Consider the following 22270-nt stretch of genomic DNA (forward strand, 5'->3'; position numbering starts at 1 on the left):
AATGACTTAATCAAATCTGACTCTGATTGCATCAGAGAAGGCCAGGTACCCTACACTATAAGAGGTGGTTTGAAATTTTGACTTGTCTACTTAAAGATCACCAAAATTTGATCACAAGGTCAATTACGTCCCCGGGTGGGATTGAACCACCAACCTTTCGGTAAACAGCCAAATGCGCTAACCGATTGCGCCACAGAGACAGCTTGCAAAAGCATGTACTGACAAAGGCTAAAAAGCATTCATCTAGAAAGTTTCCTAGAAAAAGGTTAAAAAGGCAATAATCTGGAGAGTTTTGCAAGATTTTTCTTCCATTGACCAACGAAGAAACACATTGGTACTTTCACATGATGAGTGAGTACTTCAGGATCTCTGACACTTACATGAGCAGCAGAGTGGTGCAGCGGAAGCGTGCTGGGCCCATAACCCAGAGGTCGGTGGATCGAAACCATCCTCTGCTATGTGCACTTATTTTTTTGTTAATTAAATTCTTCCAAAACTGGAATTGATATTTTGACTCTTTTATTTTTACTTAAAGTACAATAACTTTTAACATTTTAATTTGTTTTAATAGTATATTGACAGCATTGTTTTCTTTCAGAAATCCACTTAATTTTCTTTACCCTATTACTGAAATGGTAATTGACAAAAACAAGCTACATTGTCACCAGAACGAGCAATGCAAAATGTACAATTGATATTTCAAAATCATCTTTCCATCTTGAATTTCAATGATGCATTGGGGTAACGATTTTGTGAGAAACATCTTCACCCTTAAAGAAAGATTTTCTTAACTTCTTACCTGTGTGCTGATTAGATATCACCTGGTTTTCACATTAAACAGATTCCCACTTGAGAAAGCAGCAAGGATGCAGTGAGGTTTATGTTTCCTGGTGTCAACCTGTATTATTTCAGTGGACATTGTAATGAGGATGCATCTTGCTGCCTTTCCAATGAAGCAAGTTTTAATCAGTAATAGGTGAAAAACCATTCCTACAAAGGTGTTAATCAGAGACTTGGCTTTGTGGACACTTTTCAGAGAGCAAATGTGTTAGCATAAAAATAAAGCCATAAAATGGAGAGCTGATTAATCACTCAATTGGATTTCTCTGCCTGCATCATTTTTTTTCTCTGCAACCCCATGCTAAATTGTGCTTCCTGTTTTTTATAAAATGACTTAATCAAATCTGACTCTGATTGCATCAGAGAAGGCCAGGTACCCTACACTATAAGAGGTGGTTTGAAATTTTGACTTGTCTACTTAAAGATCACCAAAATTTGATCACAAGGTCAATTACGTCCCCGGGTGGGATTGAACCACCAACCTTTCGGTTAACATCCGAATGCGCTAACCGATTGCGCCACAGAGACAGCTTGCAAAAGCATGTACTGACAAAGGCTAAAAAGCATTCATCTAGAAAGTTTCCTAGAAAAAGGTTAAAAAGGCAATAATCTGGAGAGTTTTGCAAGATTTTTCTTCCATTGACCAACGAAGAAACACATTGGTACTTTCACATGATGAGTGAGTACTTCAGGATCTCTGACACTTACATGAGCAGCAGAGTGGCGCAGCGGAAGCGTGCTGGGCCCATAACCTAGAGGTCGGTGGATCTAAACCATCCTCTGCTATGTGCACTTATTTTTTTGTTAATTAAATTCTTCCAAAACTGGAATTGATATTTTGACTCTTTTATTTTTACTTAAAGTACAATAACTTTTAACATTTTAATTTGTTTTAATAGTATATTGACAGCATTGTTTTCTTTCAGAAGTCCACTTAATTTTCTTTACCCTATTACTGAAATGGTAATTGACAAAAACAAGCTACATTGTCACCAGAAGAGCAATGCAAAATGTACAATTGATATTTCAAAATCATCTTTCCATCTTGAATTTCAATGATGCATTGGGGCAACGATTTTGTGAGAAACATCTTCACCCTTAAAGAAAGATTTTCTTAACTTCTTACCTGTGTGCTGATTAGATATCACCTGGTTTTCACATTAAACAGATTCCCACTTGAGAAAGCAGCAAGGATGCAGTGAGGTTTATGTTTCCTGGTGTCAACCTGTATTATTTCAGTGGACATTGTAATGAGGATGCTTCTTGCTGCCTTTCCAATTAAGCAAGTTTTAATCAGTAATAGGTGAAAAACCATTCCTACAAAGGTGTTAATCAGAGACTTGGCTTTGTGGACACTTTTCAGAGAGCAAATGTGTTAGCATAAAAATAAAGCCATAAAATGGAGAGCTGATTAATCACTCAATTGGATTTCTCTGCCTGCATAATTTTTTTTCTCTGCAACCCCATGCTAAATTGTGCTTCCTGTTTTTTATAAAATGACTTAATCAAATCTGACTCTGATTGCATCAGAGAAGGCCAGGTACCCTACACTATAAGAGGTGGTTTGAAATTTTGACTTGTCTACTTAAAGATCACCAAAATTTGATCACAAGGTCAATTACGTCTCCGGGTGGGATTGAACCACCAACCTTTCGGTTAACAGCCGAATGCGCTAACCGATTGCGCCACAGAGACAGCTTGCAAAAGCATGTACTGACAAAGGCTAAAAAGCATTCATCTAGAAAGTTTCCTAGAAAAAGGTTAAAAAGGCAATAATCTGGAGAGTTTTGCAAGATTTTTCTTCCATTGACCAACGAAGAAACACATTGGTACTTTCACATGATGAGTGAGTACTTCAGGATCTCTGACACTTACATGAGCAGCAGAGTGGTGCAGCGGAAGCGTGCTGGGCCCATAACCCAGAAGTTGGTGGATCGAAACCATCCTCTGCTATGTGCACTTATTTTTTTGTTAATTAAATTCTTCCAAAACTGGAATTGATATTTTGACTCTTTTATTTTTACTTAAAGTACAATAACTTTTAACATTTTAATTTGTTTTAATAGTATATTGACAGCATTGTTTTCTTTCAGAAATCCACTTAATTTTCTTTACCCTATTACTGAAATGGTAATTGACAAAAACAAGCTACATTGTCACCAGAAGAGCAATGCAAAATGTACAATTGATATTTCAAAATCATCTTTCCATCTTGAATTTCAATGATGCATTGGGGCAACGATTTTGTGAGAAACATCTTCACCCTTAAAGAAAGATTTTCTTAACTTCTTACCTGTGTGCTGATTAGATATCACCTGGTTTTCACATTAAACAGATGCCCACTTGAGAAAGCAGCAAGGATGCAGTGAGGTTTATGTTTCCTGGTGTCAACCTGTATTATTTCAGTGGACATTGTAATGAGGATGCATCTTGCTGCCTTTCCAATGAAGCAAGTTTTAATCAGTAATAGGTGAAAAACCATTCCTACAAAGGTGTTAATCAGAGACTTGGCTTTGTGGACACTTTTCAGAGAGCAAATGTGTTAGCATAAAAATAAAGCCATAAAATGGAGAGCTGATTAATCACTCAATTGGATTTCTCTGCCTGCATAATTTTTTTTCTCTGCAACCCCATGCTAAATTGTGCTTCCTGTTTTTTTATAAAATGACTTAATCAAATCTGATTGCATCAGAGAAGGCCAGGTACCCTACACTATAAGAGGTGGTTTGAAATTTTGACTTGTCTACTTAAAGATCACCAACATTTGATCACAAGGTCAATTACGTCCCCGGGTGGGATTGAACCACCAACCTTTCGGTTAACAGCCGAATGCGCTAACCGATTGCGCCACAGAGACAGCTTGCAAAAGCATGTACTGACAAAGGCTAAAAAGCATTCATCTAGAAAGTTTCCTAGAAAAAGGTTAAAAAGGCAATAATCTGGAGAGTTTTGCAAGATTTTTCTTCCATTGACCAACGAAGAAACACATTGGTACTTTCACATGATGAGTGAGTACTTCAGGATCTCTGACACTTACATGAGCAGCAGAGTGGCGCAGCGGAAGCGTGCTGGGCCCATAACCCAGAGGTCGGTGGATCGAAACCATCCTCTGCTATGTGCACTTATTTTTTTGTTAATTAAATTCTTCCAAAACTAGAATTGATATTTTGACTCTTTTATTTTTACTTAAAGTACAATAACTTTTAACATTTTAATTTGTTTTAATAGTATATTGACAGCATTGTTTTCTTTCAGAAATCCACTTAATTTTCTTTACCCTATTACTGAAATGGTAATTGACAAAAACAAGCTACATTGTCACCAGAAGAGCAATGCAAAATGTACAATTGATATTTCAAAATCATCTTTCCATCTTGAATTTCAATGATGCATTGGGGCAACGATTTTGTGAGAAACATCTTCACCCTTAAAGAAAGATTTTCTTAACTTCTTACCTGTGTGCTGATTAGATATCACCTGGTTTTCACATTAAACAGATTCCCACTTGAGAAAGCAGCAAGGATGCAGTGAGGTTTATGTTTCCTGGTGTCAACCTGTATTATTTCAGTGGACATTGTAATGAGGATGCATCTTGCTGCCTTTCCAATGAAGCAAGTTTTAATCAGTAATAGGTGAAAAACCATTCCTACAAAGGTGTTAATCAGAGACTTGGCTTTGTGGACACTTTTCAGAGAGCAAATGTGTTAGCATAAAAATAAAGCCATAAAATGGAGAGCTGATTAATCACTCAATTGGATTTCTCTGCCTGCATAATTTTTTTTCTCTGCAACCCCATGCTAAATTGTGCTTCCTGTTTTTTATAAAATGACTTAATCAAATCTGACTCTGATTGCATGAGAGAAGGCCAGGTACCCTACACTATAAGAGGTGGTTTGAAATTTTGACTTGTCTACTTAAAGATCACCAAAATTTGATCACAAGGTCAATTACGTCCCCGGGTGGGATTGAACCACCAACCTTTCGGTTAACAGCCGAATGCGCTAACCGATTGCGCCACAGAGACAGCTTGCAAAAGCCTGTACTGACAAAGGCTAAAAAGCATTCATCTAGAAAGTTTCCTAGAAAAAGGTTAAAAAGGCAATAATCTGGAGAGTTTTGCAAGATTTTTCTTCCATTGACCAACGAAGAAACACATTGGTACTTTCACATGATGAGTGAGTACTTCAGGATCTCTGACACTTACATGAGCAGCAGAGTGGCGCAGCGGAAGCGTGCTGGGCCCATAACCCAGAGGTCGGTGGATCGAAACCATCCTCTGCTATGTGCACTTATTTTTTTGTTAATTAAATTCTTCCAAAACTGGAATTGATATTTTGACTCTTTTATTTTTACTTAAAGTACAATAACTTTTAACATTTTAATTTGTTTTAATAGTATATTGACAGCATTGTTTTCTTTCAGAAATCCACTTAATTTTCTTTACCCTATTACTGAAATGGTAATTGATAAAAACAAGCTACATTGTCACCAGAAGAGCAATGCAAAATGTACAATTGATATTTCAAAATCATCTTTCCATCTTGAATTTCAATGATGCATTGGGGCAACGATTTTGTGAGAAACATCTTCACCCTTAAAGAAAGATTTTCTTAACTTCTTACCTTTGTGCTGATTAGATATCACCTGGTTTTCACATTAAACAGATTCCCACTTGAGAAAGCAGCAAGGATGCAGTGAGGTTTATGTTTCCTGGTGTCAACCTGTATTATTTCAGTGGACATTGTAATGAGGATGCATCTTGCTGCCTTTCCAATGAAGCAAGTTTTAATCAGTAATAGGTGAAAAACCATTCCTACAAAGGTGTTAATCAGAGACTTGGCTTTGTGGACACTTTTCAGAGAGCAAATGTGTTAGCATAAAAATAAAGCCATAAAATGGAGAGCTGATTAATCACTCAATTTGATTTCTCTGCCTGCATAATTTTTTTTCTCTGCAACCCCATGCTAAATTGTGCTTCCTGTTTTTTATAAAATGACTTAATCAAATCTGACTCTGATTGCATCAGAGAAGGCCAGGTACCCTACACTATAAGAGGTGGTTTGAAATTTTGACTTGTCTACTTAAAGATCACCAAAATTTGATCACAAGGTCAATTACGTCCCCGGGTGGGATTGAACCACCAACCTTTCGGTTAACAGCCGAATGCGCTAACCGATTGCGCCACAGAGACAGCTTGCAAAAGCATGTACTGACAGAGGCTAAAAAGCATTCATCTAGAAAGTTTCCTAGAAAAAGGTTAAAAAGGCAATAATCTGGAGAGTTTTGCAAGATTTTTCTTCCATTGACCAACGAAGAAACACATTGGTACTTTCACATGATGAGTGAGTACTTCAGGATCTCTGACACTTACATGAGCAGCAGAGTGGCGCAGCGGAAGCGTGCTGGGCCCATAACCCAGAGGTCGGTGGATCGAAACCATCCTCTGCAATGTGCACTTATTTTTTTGTTAATTAAATTCTTCCAAAACTGGAATTGATATTTTGACTCTTTTATTTTTACTTAAAGTACAATAACTTTTAACATTTTAATTTGTTTTAATAGTATATTGACAGCATTGTTTTCTTTCAGAAATCCACTTAATTTTCTTTACCCTATTACTGAAATGGTAATTGACAAAAACAAGCTACATTGTCACCAGAAGAGCAATGCAAAATGTACAATTGATATTTCAAAATCATCTTTCCATCTTGAATTTCAATGATGCATTGGGGCAACGATTTTGTGAGAAACATCTTCACCCTTAAAGAAAGATTTTCTTAACTTCTTACCTGTGTGCTGATTAGATATCACCTGGTTTTCACATTAAACAGATTCCCACTTGAGAAAGCAGCAAGGATGCAGTGAGGTTTATGTTTCCTGGTGTCAACCTGTATTATTTCAGTGGACATTGTAATGAGGATGCATCTTGCTGCCTTTCCAATGAAGCAAGTTTTAATCAGTAATAGGTGAAAAACCATTCCTACAAAGGTGTTAATCAGAGACTTGGCTTTGTGGACACTTTTCAGAGAGCAAATGTGTTAGCATAAAAATAAAGCCATAAAATGGAGAGCTGATTAATCACTCAATTTTTTTTCTCTGCAACCCCATGCTAAATTGTGCTTCCTGTTTTTTATAAAATGACTTAATCAAATCTGACTCTGATTGCATCAGAGAAGGCCAGGTACCCTACACTATAAGAGGTGGTTTGAAATTTTGACTTGTCTACTTAAAGATCACCAAAATTTGATCACAAGGTCAATTACGTCCCCGGGTGGGATTGAACCACCAACCTTTCGGTTAACAGCCGAATGCGCTAACCGATTGCGCCACAGAGACAGCTTGCAAAAGCATGTACTGACAAAGGCTAAAAAGCATTCATCTAGAAAGTTTCCTAGAAAAAGGTTAAAAAGGCAATAATCTGGAGAGTTTTGCAAGATTTTTCTTCCATTGACCAACGAAGAAACACATTGGTACTTTCACATGATGAGTGAGTACTTCAGGATCTCTGACACTTACATGAGCAGCAGAGTGGCGCAGCGGAAGCGTGCTGGGCCCATAACCCAGAGGTCGGTGGATCGAAACCATCCTCTGCTATGTGCACTTATTTTTTTGTTAATTAAATTCTTCCAAAACTGGAATTGATATTTTGACTCTTTTATTTTTACTTAAAGTACAATAACTTTTAACATTTTAATTTGTTTTAATAGTATATTGACAGCATTGTTTTCTTTCAGAAATCCACTTAATTTTCTTTACCCTATTACTGAAATGGTAATTGACAAAAACAAGCTACATTGTCACCAGAAGAGCAATGCAAAATGTACAATTGATATTTCAAAATCATCTTTCCATCTTGAATTTCAATGATGCATTGGGGCAACGATTTTGTGAGAAACATCTTCACCCTTAAAGAAAGATTTTCTTAACTTCTTACCTGTGTGCTGATTAGATATCACCTGGTTTTCACATTAAACAGATTCCCACTTGAGAAAGCAGCAAGGATGCAGTGAGGTTTATGTTTCCTGGTGTCAACCTGTATTATTTAAGTGGACATTGTAATGAGGATGCATCTTGCTGCCTTTCCAATGAAGCAAGTTTTAATCAGTAATAGGTGAAAAACCATTCCTACAAAGGTGTTAATCAGAGACTTGGCTTTGTGGACACTTTTCAGAGAGCAAATGTGTTAGCATAAAAATAAAGCCATAAAATGGAGAGCTGATTAATCACTCAATTGGATTTCTCTGCCTGCATAATTTTTTTTTCTGCAACCCCATGCTAAATTGTGCTTCCTGTTTTTTTATAAAATGACTTAATCAAATCTGATTGCATCAGAGAAGGCCAGGTACCCTACACTATAAGAGGTGGTTTGAAATTTTGACTTGTCTACTTAAAGATCACCAACATTTGATCACAAGGTCAATTACGTCCCCGGGTGGGATTGAACCACCAACCTTTCGGTTAACAGCCGAATGCGCTAACCGATTGCGCCACAGAGACAGCTTGCAAAAGCATGTACTGACAAAGGCTAAAAAGCATTCATCTAGAAAGTTTCCTAGAAAAAGGTTAAAAAGGCAATAATCTGGAGAGTTTTGCAAGATTTTTCTTCCATTGACCAACGAAGAAACACATTGGTACTTTCACATGATGAGTGAGTACTTCAGGATCTCTGACACTTACATGAGCAGCAGAGTGGCGCAGCGGAAGCGTGCTGGGCCCATAACCCAGAGGTCGGTGGATCGAAACCATCCTCTGCTATGTGCACTTATTTTTTTGTTAATTAAATTCTTCCAAAACTAGAATTGATATTTTGACTCTTTTATTTTTACTTAAAGTACAATAACTTTTAACATTTTAATTTGTTTTAATAGTATATTGACAGCATTGTTTTCTTTCAGAAATCCACTTAATTTTCTTTACCCTATTACTGAAATGGTAATTGACAAAAACAAGCTACATTGTCACCAGAAGAGCAATGCAAAATGTACAATTGATATTTCAAAATCATCTTTCCATCTTGAATTTCAATGATGCATTGGGGCAACGATTTTGTGAGAAACATCTTCACCCTTAAAGAAAGATTTTCTTAACTTCTTACCTGTGTGCTGATTAGATATCACCTGGTTTTCACATTAAACAGATTCCCACTTGAGAAAGCAGCAAGGATGCAGTGAGGTTTATGTTTCCTGGTGTCAACCTGTATTATTTCAGTGGACATTGTAATGAGGATGCATCTTGCTGCCTTTCCAATGAAGCAAGTTTTAATCAGTAATAGGTGAAAAACCATTCCTACAAAGGTGTTAATCAGAGACTTGGCTTTGTGGACACTTTTCAGAGAGCAAATGTGTTAGCATAAAAATAAAGCCATAAAATGGAGAGCTGATTAATCACTCAATTGGATTTCTCTGCCTGCATAATTTTTTTTCTCTGCAACCCCATGCTAAATTGTGCTTCCTGTTTTTTATAAAATGACTTAATCAAATCTGACTCTGATTGCATGAGAGAAGGCCAGGTACCCTACACTATAAGAGGTGGTTTGAAATTTTGACTTGTCTACTTAAAGATCACCAAAATTTGATCACAAGGTCAATTACGTCCCCGGGTGGGATTGAACCACCAACCTTTCGGTTAACAGCCGAATGCGCTAACCGATTGCGCCACAGAGACAGCTTGCAAAAGCCTGTACTGACAAAGGCTAAAAAGCATTCATCTAGAAAGTTTCCTAGAAAAAGGTTAAAAAGGCAATAATCTGGAGAGTTTTGCAAGATTTTTCTTCCATTGACCAACGAAGAAACACATTGGTACTTTCACATGATGAGTGAGTACTTCAGGATCTCTGACACTTACATGAGCAGCAGAGTGGCGCAGCGGAAGCGTGCTGGGCCCATAACCCAGAGGTCGGTGGATCGAAACCATCCTCTGCTATGTGCACTTATTTTTTTGTTAATTAAATTCTTCCAAAACTGGAATTGATATTTTGACTCTTTTATTTTTACTTAAAGTACAATAACTTTTAACATTTTAATTTGTTTTAATAGTATATTGACAGCATTGTTTTCTTTCAGAAATCCACTTAATTTTCTTTACCCTATTACTGAAATGGTAATTGATAAAAACAAGCTACATTGTCACCAGAAGAGCAATGCAAAATGTACAATTGATATTTCAAAATCATCTTTCCATCTTGAATTTCAATGATGCATTGGGGCAACGATTTTGTGAGAAACATCTTCACCCTTAAAGAAAGATTTTCTTAACTTCTTACCTTTGTGCTGATTAGATATCACCTGGTTTTCACATTAAACAGATTCCCACTTGAGAAAGCAGCAAGGATGCAGTGAGGTTTATGTTTCCTGGTGTCAACCTGTATTATTTCAGTGGACATTGTAATGAGGATGCATCTTGCTGCCTTTCCAATGAAGCAAGTTTTAATCAGTAATAGGTGAAAAACCATTCCTACAAAGGTGTTAATCAGAGACTTGGCTTTGTGGACACTTTTCAGAGAGCAAATGTGTTAGCATAAAAATAAAGCCATAAAATGGAGAGCTGATTAATCACTCAATTTGATTTCTCTGCCTGCATAATTTTTTTTCTCTGCAACCCCATGCTAAATTGTGCTTCCTGTTTTTTATAAAATGACTTAATCAAATCTGACTCTGATTGCATCAGAGAAGGCCAGGTACCCTACACTATAAGAGGTGGTTTGAAATTTTGACTTGTCTACTTAAAGATCACCAAAATTTGATCACAAGGTCAATTACGTCCCCGGGTGGGATTGAACCACCAACCTTTCGGTTAACAGCCGAATGCGCTAACCGATTGCGCCACAGAGACAGCTTGCAAAAATATGTACTGACAGAGGCTAAAAAGCATTCATCTAGAAAGTTTCCTAGAAAAAGGTTAAAAAGGCAATAATCTGGAGAGTTTTGCAAGATTTTTCTTCCATTGACCAACGAAGAAACACATTGGTACTTTCACATGATGAGTGAGTACTTCAGGATCTCTGACACTTACATGAGCAGCAGAGTGGCGCAGCGGAAGCGTGCTGGGCCCATAACCCAGAGGTCGGTGGATCGAAACCATCCTCTGCAATGTGCACTTATTTTTTTGTTAATTAAATTCTTCCAAAACTGGAATTGATATTTTGACTCTTTTATTTTTACTTAAAGTACAATAACTTTTAACATTTTAATTTGTTTTAATAGTATATTGACAGCATTGTTTTCTTTCAGAAATCCACTTAATTTTCTTTACCCTATTACTGAAATGGTAATTGACAAAAACAAGCTACATTGTCACCAGAAGAGCAATGCAAAATGTACAATTGATATTTCAAAATCATCTTTCCATCTTGAATTTCAATGATGCATTGGGGCAACGATTTTGTGAGAAACATCTTCACCCTTAAAGAAAGATTTTCTTAACTTCTTACCTGTGTGCTGATTAGATATCACCTGGTTTTCACATTAAACAGATTCCCACTTGAGAAAGCAGCAAGGATGCAGTGAGGTTTATGTTTCCTGGTGTCAACCTGTATTATTTCAGTGGACATTGTAATGAGGATGCATCTTGCTGCCTTTCCAATGAAGCAAGTTTTAATCAGTAATAGGTGAAAAACCATTCCTACAAAGGTGTTAATCAGAGACTTGGCTTTGTGGACACTTTTCAGAGAGCAAATGTGTTAGCATAAAAATAAAGCCATAAAATGGAGAGCTGATTAATCACTCAATTTTTTTTCTCTGCAACCCCATGCTAAATTGTGCTTCCTGTTTTTTATAAAATGACTTAATCAAATCTGACTCTGATTGCATCAGAGAAGGCCAGGTACCCTACACTATAAGAGGTGGTTTGAAATTTTGACTTGTCTACTTAAAGATCACCAAAATTTGATCACAAGGTCAATTACGTCCCCGGGTGGGATTGAACCACCAACCTTTCGGTTAACAGCCGAATGCGCTAACCGATTGCGCCACAGAGACAGCTTGCAAAAGCATGTACTGACAAAGGCTAAAAAGCATTCATCTAGAAAGTTTCCTAGAAAAAGGTTAAAAAGGCAATAATCTGGAGAGTTTTGCAAGATTTTTCTTCCATTGACCAACGAAGAAACACATTGGTACTTTCACATGATGAGTGAGTACTTCAGGATCTCTGACACTTACATGAGCAGCAGAGTGGCGCAGCGGAAGCGTGCTGGGCCCATAACCCAGAGGTCGGTGGATCGAAACCATCCTCTGCTATGTGCACTTATTTTTTTGTTAATTAAATTCTTCCAAAACTGGAATTGATATTTTGACTCTTTTATTTTTACTTAAAGTACAATAACTTTTAACATTTTAATTTGTTTTAATAGTATATTGACAGCATTGTTTTCTTTCAGAAATCCACTTAATTTTCTTTACCCTATTACTGAAATGGTAATTGACAAAAACAAGCTACATTGTCACCAGAAGAGCAATGCAAAATGTACAATTGATATTTCAAAATCATCTTTCCATCTTGAATTTCAATGATGCATTGGGGCAACGATTTTGTGAGAAACATCTTCACCCTTAAAGAAAGATTTTCTTAACTTCTTACCTGTGTGCTGATTAGATATCACCTGGTTTTCACATTAAACAGATTCCCACTTGAGAAAGCAGCAAGGATGCAGTGAGGTTTATGTTTCCTGGTGTCAACCTGTATTATTTCAGTGGACATTGTAATGAGGATGCATCTTGCTGCCTTTCCAATGAAGCAAGTTTTAATCAGTAATAGGTGAAAAACCATTCCTACAAAGGTGTTAATCAGAGACTTGGCTTTGTGGACACTTTTCAGAGAGCAAATGTGTTAGCATAAAAATAAAGCCATAAAATGGAGAGCTGATTAATCACTCAATTGGATTTCTCTGCCTGCATAATTTTTTTTCTCTGCAACCCCATGCTAAATTGTGCTTCCTGTTTTTTATAAAATGACTTAATCAAATCTGACTCTGATTGCATCAGAGAAGGCCAGGTACCCTACACTATAAGAGGTGGTTTGAAATTTTGACTTGTCTACTTAAAGATCACCAAAATTTGATCACAAGGTCAATTACGTCCCCGGGTGGGATTGAACCACCAACCTTTCGGTTAACAGCCGAATGCGCTAACCGATTGCGCCACAAAGACAGCTTGCAAAAGCATGTACTGACAAAGGCTAAAAAGCATTCATCTAGAAAGTTTCCTAGAAAAAGGTTAAAAAGGCAATAATCTGGAGAGTTTTGCAAGATTTTTCTTCCATTGACCAACGAAGAAACACATTGGTACTTTCACATGATGAGTGAGTACTTCAGGATCTCTGACACTTACATGAGCAGCAGAGTGGCGCAGCGGAAGCGTGCTGGGCCCATAACCCAGAGGTCGGTGGATCGAAACCATCCTCTGATATGTGCACTTATTTTTTTGTTAATTAAATTCTTCCAAAACTGGAATTGATATTTTGACTCTTTTATTTTTACTTAAAGTACAATAACTTTTAACATTTTAATTTGTTTTAATAGTATATTGACAGCATTGTTTTCTTTCAGAAATCCACTTAATTTTCTTTACCCTATTACTGAAATGGTAATTGACAAAAACAAGCTACATTGTCACCAGAAGAGCAATGCAAAATGTACAATTGATATTTCAAAATCATCTTTCCATCTTGAATTTCAATGATGCATTGGGGCAACGATTTTGTGAGAAACATCTTCACCCTTAAAGAAAGATTTTCTTAACTTCTTACCTGTGTGCTGATTAGATATCACCTTGTTTTCACATTAAACAGATTCCCACTTGAGAAAGCAGCAAGGATGCAGTGAGGTTTATGTTTCCTGGTGTCAACCTGTATTATTTCAGTGGACATTGTAATGAGGATGCATCTTGCTGCCTTTCCAATGAAGCAAGTTTTAATCAGTAATAGGTGAAAAACCATTCCTACAAAGGTGTTAATCAGAGACTTTGCTTTGTGGACACTTTTCAGAGAGCAAATGTGTTAGCATAAAAATAAAGCCATAAAATTGAGAGCTGATTAATCACTCAATTTTTTTTCTCTGCAACCCCATGCTAAATTGTGCTTCCTGTTTTTTATAAAATGACTTAATCAAATCTGACTCTGATTGCATCAGAGAAGGCCAGGTACCCTACACTATAAGAGGTGGTTTGAAATTTTGACTTGTCTACTTAAAGATCACCAAAATTTGATCACAAGGTCAATTACGTCCCCGGGTGGGATTGAACCACCAACCTTTCGGTTGACAGCCGAATGCGCTAACCGATTGCGCCACAGAGACAGCTTGCAAAAGCATGTACTGACAAAGGCTAAAAAGCATTCATCTAGAAAGTTTCCTAGAAAAAGGTTAAAAAGGCAATAATCTGGAGAGTTTTGCAAGATTTTTCTTTCATTGACCAACGAAGAAACACATTGGTACTTTCACATGATGAGTGAGTACTTCAGGATCTCTGACACTTACATGAGCAGCAGAGTGGCGCAGCGGAAGCGTGCTGGGCCCATAACCCAGAGGTCGGTGGATCGAAACCATCCTCTGATATGTGCACTTATTTTTTTGTTAATTAAATTCTTCCAAAACTGGAATTGATATTTTGACTCTTTTTTTTTTACTTAAAGTACAATAACTTTTAACATTTTAATTTGTTTTAATAGTATATTGACAGCATTGTTTTCTTTCAGAAATCCACTTAATTTTCTTTACCCTATTACTGAAATGGTAATTGACAAAAACAAGCTACATTGTCACCAGAAGAGCAATGCAAAATGTACAATTGATATTTCAAAATCATCTTTCCATCTTGAATTTCAATGATGCATTGGGGCAACGATTTTGTGAGAAACATCTTCACCCTTAAAGAAAGATTTTCTTAACTTCTTACCTGTGTGCTGATTAGATATCACCTGGTTTTCACATTAAACAGATTCCCACTTGAGAAAGCAGCAAGGATGCAGTGAGGTTTATGTTTCCTGGTGTCAACCTGTATTATTTCAGTGGACATTGTAATGAGGATGCATCTTGCTGCCTTTCCAATGAAGCAAGTTTTAATCAGTAATAGGTGAAAAACCATTCCTACAAAGGTGTTAATCAGAGACTTGGCTTTGTGGACACTTTTCAGAGAGCAAATGTGTTAGCATAAAAATAAAGCCATAAAATGGAGAGCTGATTAATCACTCAATTGGATTTCTCTGCCTGCATAATTTTTTTTCTCTGCAACCCCATGCTAAATTGTGCTTCCTGTTTTTTATAAAATGACTTAATCAAATCAGACTCTGATTGCATCAGAGAAGGCCAGGTACCCTACACTATAAGAGGTGGTTTGAAATTTTGACTTGTCTACTTAAAGATCACCAAAATTTGATCACAAGGTCAATTACGTCCCTGGGTGGGATTGAACCACCAACCTTTCGGTTAACAGCCGAATGCGCTAACCGATTGCGCCACAGAGACAGCTTGCAAAAGCATGTACTGACAAAGGCTAAAAAGCATTCATCTAGAAAGTTTCCTAGAAAAAGGTTAAAAAGGCAATAATCTGGAGAGTTTTGCAAGATTTTTCTTCCATTGACCAACGAAGAAACACATTGGTACTTTCACATGATGAGTGAGTACTTCAGGATCTCTGACACTTACATGAGCAGCAGAGTGGCGCAGCGGAAGCGTGCTGGGCCCGTAACCCAGAGGTCGGTGGATCGAAACCATCCTCTGCTATGTGTACTTATTTTTTTGTTAATTAAATTCTTCCAAAACTGGAATTGATATTTTGACTCTTTTATTTTTACTTAAAGTACAATAACTTTTAACATTTTAATTTGTTTTAATAGTATATTGACAGCATTGTTTTCTTTCAGAAATCCACTTAATTTTCTTTACCCTATTACTGAAATGGTAATTGACAAAAACAAGCTACATTGTCACCAGAAGAGCAATGCAAAATGTACAATTGATATTTCAAAATCATCTTTCCATCTTGAATTTCAATGATGCATTGGGGCAACGATTTTGTGAGAAACATCTTCACCCTTAAAGAAAGATTTTCTTAACTTCTTACCTGTGTGCTGATTAGATATCACCTGGTTTTCACATTAAACAGATTCCCACGTGAGAAAGCAGCAAGGATGCAGTGAGGTTTATGTTTCCTGGTGTCAACCTGTATTATTTCAGTGGACATTGTAATGAGGATGCATCTTGCTGCCTTTCCAATGAAGCAAGTTTTAATCAGTAATAGGTGAAAAACCATTCCTACAAAGGTGTTAATCAGAGACTTGGCTTTGTGGACACTTTTCAGAGAGCAAATGTGTTAGCATAAAAATAAAGCCATAAAATGGAGAGCTGATTAATCACTCAATTGGATTTCTCTGCCTGCATAATTTTTTTTCTCTGCAACCCCATGCTAAATTGTGCTTCCTGTTTTTTATAAAATGACTTAATCAAATCTGACTCTGATTGCATCAGAGAAGGCCAGGTACCCTACACTATAAGAGGTGGTTTGAAATTTTGACTTGTCTACTTAAAGATCACCAAAATTTGATCACAAGGTCAATTACGTCCCCGGGTGGGATTGAACCACCAACCTTTCGGTTAACAGCCGAATGCGCTAACCGATTGCGCCACAGAGACAGCTTGCAAAAGCATGTACTGACAAAGGCTAAAAAGCATTCATCTAGAAAGTTTCCTAGAAAAAGGTTAAAAAGGCAATAATCTGGAGAGTTTTGCAAGATTTTTCTTCCATTGACCAACGAAGAAACACATTGGTACTTTCACATGATGAGTGAGTACTTCAGGATCTCTGACACTTACATGAGCAGCAGAGTGGCGCAGCGGAAGCGTGCTGGGCCCATAACCCAGAGGTCGGTGGATCGAAACCATCCTCTGCTATGTGCACTTATTTTTTTTGTTAATTAAATTCTTCCAAAACTGGAATTGATATTTTGACTCTTTTATTTTTACTTAAAGTACAATAACTTTTAACATTTTAATTTGTTTTAATAGTATATTGACAGCATTGTTTTCTTTTAGAAATCCACTTAATTTTCTTTACCCTATTACTGAAATGGTAATTGACAAAAACAAGCTACATTGTCACCAGAAGAGCAATGCAAAATGTACAATTGATATTTCAAAATCATCTTTCCATCTTGAATTTCAATGATGCATTGGGGCAACGATTTTGTGAGAAACATCTTCACCCTTAAAGAAAGATTTTCTTAACTTCTTACCTGTGTGCTGATTAGATATCACCTGGTTTTCACATTAAACAGATTCCCACTTGAGAAAGCAGCAAGGATGCAGTGAGGTTTATGTTTCCTGGTGTCAACCTGTATTATTTCAGTGGACATTGTAATGAGGATGCATCTTGCTGCCTTTCCAATGAAGCAAGTTTTAATCAGTAATAGGTGAAAAACCATTCCTACAAAGGTGTTAATCAGAGACTTGGCTTTGTGGACACTTTTCAGAGAGCAAATGTGTTAGCATAAAAATAAAGCCATAAAATGGAGAGCTGATTAATCACTCAATTTTTTTTCTGTGCAACCCCATGCTAAATTGTGCTTCCTGTTTTTTATAAAATGACTTAATCAAATCTGACTCTGATTGCATCAGAGAAGGCCAGGTACCCTACACTATAAGAGGTGGTTTGAAATTTTGACTTGTCTACTTAAAGATCACCAAAATTTGATCACAAGGTCAATTACGTCCCCGGGTGGGATTGAACCACCAACCTTTCGGTTAACAGCCGAATGCGCTAACCGATTGCGCCACAGAGACAGCTTGCAAAAGCATGTACTGACAAAGGCTAAAAAGCATTCATCTAGAAAGTTTCCTAGAAAAAGGTTAAAAAGGCAATAATCTGGAGAGTTTTGCAAGATTTTTCTTTCATTGACCAACGAAGAAACACATTGGTACTTTCACATGATGAGTGAGTACTTCAGGATCTCTGACACTTACATGAGCAGCAGAGTGGCGCAGCGGAAGCGTGCTGGGCCCATAACCCAGAGGTCGGTGGATCGAAACCATCCTCTGATATGTGCACTTATTTTTTTGTTAATTAAATTCTTCCAAAACTGGAATTGATATTTTGACTCTTTTATTTTTACTTAAAGTACAATAACTTTTAACATTTTAATTTGTTTTAATAGTATATTGACAGCATTGTTTTCTTTCAGAAATCCACTTAATTTTCTTTACCCTATTACTGAAATGGTAATTGACAAAAACAAGCTACATTGTCACCAGAAGAGCAATGCAAAATGTACAATTGATATTTCAAAATCATCTTTCCATCTTGAATTTCAATGATGCATTGGGGCAACGATTTTGTGAGAAACATCTTCACCCTTAAAGAAAGATTTTCTTAACTTCTTACCTGTGTGCTGATTAGATATCACCTGGTTTTCACATTAAACAGATTCCCACTTGAGAAAGCAGCAAGGATGCAGTGAGGTTTATGTTTCCTGGTGTCAACCTGTATTATTTCAGTGGACATTGTAATGAGGATGCATCTTGCTGCCTTTCCAATGAAGCAAGTTTTAATCAGTAATAGGTGAAAAACCATTCCTACAAAGGTGTTAATCAGAGACTTGGCTTTGTGGACACTTTTCAGAGAGCAAATGTGTTAGCATAAAAATAAAGCCATAAAATGGAGAGCTGATTAATCACTCAATTGGATTTCTCTGCCTGCATAATTTTTTTTCTCTGCAACCCCATGCTAAATTGTGCTTCCTGTTTTTTATAAAATGACTTAATCAAATCTGACTCTGATTGCATCAGAGAAGGCCAGGTACCCTACACTATAAGAGGTGGTTTGAAATTTTGACTTGTCTACTTAAAGATCACCAAAATTTGATCACAAGGTCAATTACGTCCCCGGGTGGGATTGAACCACCAACCTTTCGGTTAACAGCCGAATGCGCTAACCGATTGCGCCACAGACACAGCTTGCAAAAGCCTGTACTGACAAAGGCTAAAAAGCATTCATCTAGAAAGTTTCCTAGAAAAAGGTTAAAACGGCAATAATCTGGAGAGTTTTGCAAGATTTTTCTTCCATTGACCAACGAAGAAACACATTGGTACTTTCACATGATGAGTGAGTACTTCAGGATCTCTGACACTTACTTGAGCAGCAGAGTGGCGCAGCGGAAGCGTGCTGGGCCCATAACCCAGAGGTCGGTGGATCGAAACCATCCTCTGCTATGTGCACTTATTTTTTTGTTAATTAAATTCTTCCAAAACTGGAATTGATATTTTGACTCCTTTATTTTTACTTAAAGTACAATAACTTTTAACATTTTAATTTGTTTTAATAGTATATTGACAGCATTGTTTTCTTTCAGAAATCCACTTAATTTTCTTTACCCTATTACTGAAATGGTAATTGACAAAAACAAGCTACATTGTCACCAGAAGAGCAATGCAAAATGTACAATTGATATTTCAAAATCATCTTTCCATCTTGAATTTCAATGATGCATTGGGGCAACGATTTTGTGAGAAACATCTTCACCCTTAAAGAAAGATTTTCTTAACTTCTTACCTGTGTGCTGATTAGATATCACCTGGTTTTCACATTAAACAGATTCCCACGTGAGAAAGCAGCAAGGATGCAGTGAGGTTTATGTTTCCTGGTGTCAACCTGTATTATTTCAGTGGACATTGTAATGAGGATGCATCTTGCTGCCTTTCCAATGAAGCAAGTTTTAATCAGTAATAGGTGAAAAACCATTCCTACAAAGGTGTTAATCAGAGACTTGGCTTTGTGGACACTTTTCAGAGAGCAAATGTGTTAGCATAAAAATAAAGCCATAAAATGGAGAGCTGATTAATCACTCAATTGGATTTCTCTGCCTGCATAATTTTTTTTCTCTGCAACCCCATGCTAAATTGTGCTTCCTGTTTTTTATAAAATGACTTAATCAAATCTGACTCTGATTGCATCAGAGAAGGCCAGGTACCCTACACTATAAGAGGTGGTTTGAAATTTTGACTTGTCTACTTAAAGATCACCAAAATTTGATCACAAGGTCAATTACGTCCCCGGGTGGGATTGAACCACCAACCTTTCGGTTAACAGCCGAATGCGCTAACCGATTGCGCCACAGAGACAGCTTGCAAAAGCATGTACTGACAAAGGCTAAAAAGCATTCATCTAGAAAGTTTCCTAGAAAAAGGTTAAAAAGGCAATAATCTGGAGAGTTTTGCAAGATTTTTCTTCCATTGACCAACGAAGAAACACATTGGTACTTTCACATGATGAGTGAGTACTTCAGGATCTCTGACACTTACATGAGCAGCAGAGTGGCGCAGCGGAAGCGTGCTGGGCCCATAACCCAGAGGTCGGTGGATCGAAACCATCCTCTGCTATGTGCACTTATTTTTTTTGTTAATTAAATTCTTCCAAAACTGGAATTGATATTTTGACTCTTTTATTTTTACTTAAAGTACAATAACTTTTAACATTTTAATTTGTTTTAATAGTATATTGACAGCATTGTTTTCTTTTAGAAATCCACTTAATTTTCTTTACCCTATTACTGAAATGGTAATTGACAAAAACAAGCTACATTGTCACCAGAAGAGCAATGCAAAATGTACAATTGATATTTCAAAATCATCTTTCCATCTTGAATTTCAATGATGCATTGGGGCAACGATTTTGTGAGAAACATCTTCACCCTTAAAGAAAGATTTTCTTAACTTCTTACCTGTGTGCTGATTAGATATCACCTGGTTTTCACATTAAACAGATTCCCACTTGAGAAAGCAGCAAGGATGCAGTGAGGTTTATGTTTCCTGGTGTCAACCTGTATTATTTCAGTGGACATTGTAATGAGGATGCATCTTGCTGCCTTTCCAATGAAGCAAGTTTTAATCAGTAATAGGTGAAAAACCATTCCTACAAAGGTGTTAATCAGAGACTTGGCTTTGTGGACACTTTTCAGAGAGCAAATGTGTTAGCATAAAAATAAAGCCATAAAATGGAGAGCTGATTAATCACTCAATTTTTTTTCTGTGCAACCCCATGCTAAATTGTGCTTCCTGTTTTTTATAAAATGACTTAATCAAATCTGACTCTGATTGCATCAGAGAAGGCCAGGTACCCTACACTATAAGAGGTGGTTTGAAATTTTGACTTGTCTACTTAAAGATCACCAAAATTTGATCACAAGGTCAATTACGTCCCCGGGTGGGATTGAACCACCAACCTTTCGGTTAACAGCCGAATGCGCTAACCGATTGCGCCACAGAGACAGCTTGCAAAAGCATGTACTGACAAAGGCTAAAAAGCATTCATCTAGAAAGTTTCCTAGAAAAAGGTTAAAAAGGCAATAATCTGGAGAGTTTTGCAAGATTTTTCTTTCATTGACCAACGAAGAAACACATTGGTACTTTCACATGATGAGTGAGTACTTCAGGATCTCTGACACTTACATGAGCAGCAGAGTGGCGCAGCGGAAGCGTGCTGGGCCCATAACCCAGAGGTCGGTGGATCGAAACCATCCTCTGATATGTGCACTTATTTTTTTGTTAATTAAATTCTTCCAAAACTGGAATTGATATTTTGACTCTTTTATTTTTACTTAAAGTACAATAACTTTTAACATTTTAATTTGTTTTAATAGTATATTGACAGCATTGTTTTCTTTCAGAAATCCACTTAATTTTCTTTACCCTATTACTGAAATGGTAATTGACAAAAACAAGCTACATTGTCACCAGAAGAGCAATGCAAAATGTACAATTGATATTTCAAAATCATCTTTCCATCTTGAATTTCAATGATGCATTGGGGCAACGATTTTGTGAGAAACATCTTCACCCTTAAAGAAAGATTTTCTTAACTTCTTACCTGTGTGCTGATTAGATATCACCTGGTTTTCACATTAAACAGATTCCCACTTGAGAAAGCAGCAAGGATGCAGTGAGGTTTATGTTTCCTGGTGTCAACCTGTATTATTTCAGTGGACATTGTAATGAGGATGCATCTTGCTGCCTTTCCAATGAAGCAAGTTTTAATCAGTAATAGGTGAAAAACCATTCCTACAAAGGTGTTAATCAGAGACTTGGCTTTGTGGACACTTTTCAGAGAGCAAATGTGTTAGCATAAAAATAAAGCCATAAAATGGAGAGCTGATTAATCACTCAATTGGATTTCTGTGCCTGCATAATTTTTTTTCTCTGCAACCCCATGCTAAATTGTGCTTCCTGTTTTTTATAAAATGACTTAATCAAATCTGACTCTGATTGCATCAGAGAAGGCCAGGTACCCTACACTATAAGAGGTGGTTTGAAATTTTGACTTGTCTACTTAAAGATCACCAAAATTTGATCACAAGGTCAATTACGTCCCCGGGTGGGATTGAACCACCAACCTTTCGGTTAACAGCCGAATGGGCTAACCGATTGCGCCACAGAGACAGCTTGCAAAAGCAT

The 22270-nt window shown here is 37.0% G+C and overlaps 17 non-coding genes across 17 annotated transcripts; 1 reads left to right on the forward strand and 16 right to left on the reverse strand.

Moving 5' to 3' along the window:
* Positions 1-2461: 2461 nt before the first annotated feature.
* On the reverse strand, positions 2462-2535 carry TRNAN-GUU (transfer RNA asparagine (anticodon GUU)). Its single transcript has one exon. It is a non-coding gene; the product is annotated as a tRNA-Asn (tRNA).
* Positions 2536-3623: 1088 nt separating this feature from the next.
* Positions 3624-3697, reverse strand: TRNAN-GUU (transfer RNA asparagine (anticodon GUU)). The gene has a single exon. It is a non-coding gene; the product is annotated as a tRNA-Asn (tRNA).
* A 1093-nt stretch (positions 3698-4790) lies between these two features.
* TRNAN-GUU (transfer RNA asparagine (anticodon GUU)) lies at positions 4791-4864 on the reverse strand. Its single transcript has one exon. It is a non-coding gene; the product is annotated as a tRNA-Asn (tRNA).
* A 1093-nt stretch (positions 4865-5957) lies between these two features.
* On the reverse strand, positions 5958-6031 carry TRNAN-GUU (transfer RNA asparagine (anticodon GUU)). Its single transcript has one exon. It is a non-coding gene; the product is annotated as a tRNA-Asn (tRNA).
* A 1071-nt stretch (positions 6032-7102) lies between these two features.
* On the reverse strand, positions 7103-7176 carry TRNAN-GUU (transfer RNA asparagine (anticodon GUU)). The gene has a single exon. It is a non-coding gene; the product is annotated as a tRNA-Asn (tRNA).
* Positions 7177-8263: 1087 nt separating this feature from the next.
* TRNAN-GUU (transfer RNA asparagine (anticodon GUU)) lies at positions 8264-8337 on the reverse strand. Its single transcript has one exon. It is a non-coding gene; the product is annotated as a tRNA-Asn (tRNA).
* Positions 8338-9430: 1093 nt separating this feature from the next.
* TRNAN-GUU (transfer RNA asparagine (anticodon GUU)) lies at positions 9431-9504 on the reverse strand. The gene has a single exon. It is a non-coding gene; the product is annotated as a tRNA-Asn (tRNA).
* Positions 9505-10597: 1093 nt separating this feature from the next.
* TRNAN-GUU (transfer RNA asparagine (anticodon GUU)) lies at positions 10598-10671 on the reverse strand. The gene has a single exon. It is a non-coding gene; the product is annotated as a tRNA-Asn (tRNA).
* A 1071-nt stretch (positions 10672-11742) lies between these two features.
* TRNAN-GUU (transfer RNA asparagine (anticodon GUU)) lies at positions 11743-11816 on the reverse strand. Its single transcript has one exon. It is a non-coding gene; the product is annotated as a tRNA-Asn (tRNA).
* A 1093-nt stretch (positions 11817-12909) lies between these two features.
* Positions 12910-12983, reverse strand: TRNAN-GUU (transfer RNA asparagine (anticodon GUU)). The gene has a single exon. It is a non-coding gene; the product is annotated as a tRNA-Asn (tRNA).
* Positions 12984-14054: 1071 nt separating this feature from the next.
* On the reverse strand, positions 14055-14128 carry TRNAD-GUC (transfer RNA aspartic acid (anticodon GUC)). Its single transcript has one exon. It is a non-coding gene; the product is annotated as a tRNA-Asp (tRNA).
* A 1093-nt stretch (positions 14129-15221) lies between these two features.
* TRNAN-GUU (transfer RNA asparagine (anticodon GUU)) lies at positions 15222-15295 on the reverse strand. Its single transcript has one exon. It is a non-coding gene; the product is annotated as a tRNA-Asn (tRNA).
* A 186-nt stretch (positions 15296-15481) lies between these two features.
* On the forward strand, positions 15482-15553 carry TRNAT-CGU (transfer RNA threonine (anticodon CGU)). Its single transcript has one exon. It is a non-coding gene; the product is annotated as a tRNA-Thr (tRNA).
* An 835-nt stretch (positions 15554-16388) lies between these two features.
* Positions 16389-16462, reverse strand: TRNAN-GUU (transfer RNA asparagine (anticodon GUU)). The gene has a single exon. It is a non-coding gene; the product is annotated as a tRNA-Asn (tRNA).
* A 1072-nt stretch (positions 16463-17534) lies between these two features.
* On the reverse strand, positions 17535-17608 carry TRNAN-GUU (transfer RNA asparagine (anticodon GUU)). The gene has a single exon. It is a non-coding gene; the product is annotated as a tRNA-Asn (tRNA).
* Positions 17609-19868: 2260 nt separating this feature from the next.
* On the reverse strand, positions 19869-19942 carry TRNAN-GUU (transfer RNA asparagine (anticodon GUU)). Its single transcript has one exon. It is a non-coding gene; the product is annotated as a tRNA-Asn (tRNA).
* A 1072-nt stretch (positions 19943-21014) lies between these two features.
* Positions 21015-21088, reverse strand: TRNAN-GUU (transfer RNA asparagine (anticodon GUU)). The gene has a single exon. It is a non-coding gene; the product is annotated as a tRNA-Asn (tRNA).
* Positions 21089-22270: the final 1182 nt, after the last annotated feature.

The sequence above is a fragment of the Pseudophryne corroboree genome, chromosome 4, assembly GCF_028390025.1.
Source record: "Pseudophryne corroboree isolate aPseCor3 chromosome 4, aPseCor3.hap2, whole genome shotgun sequence".
NCBI lineage: Eukaryota > Metazoa > Chordata > Amphibia > Anura > Myobatrachidae > Pseudophryne > Pseudophryne corroboree.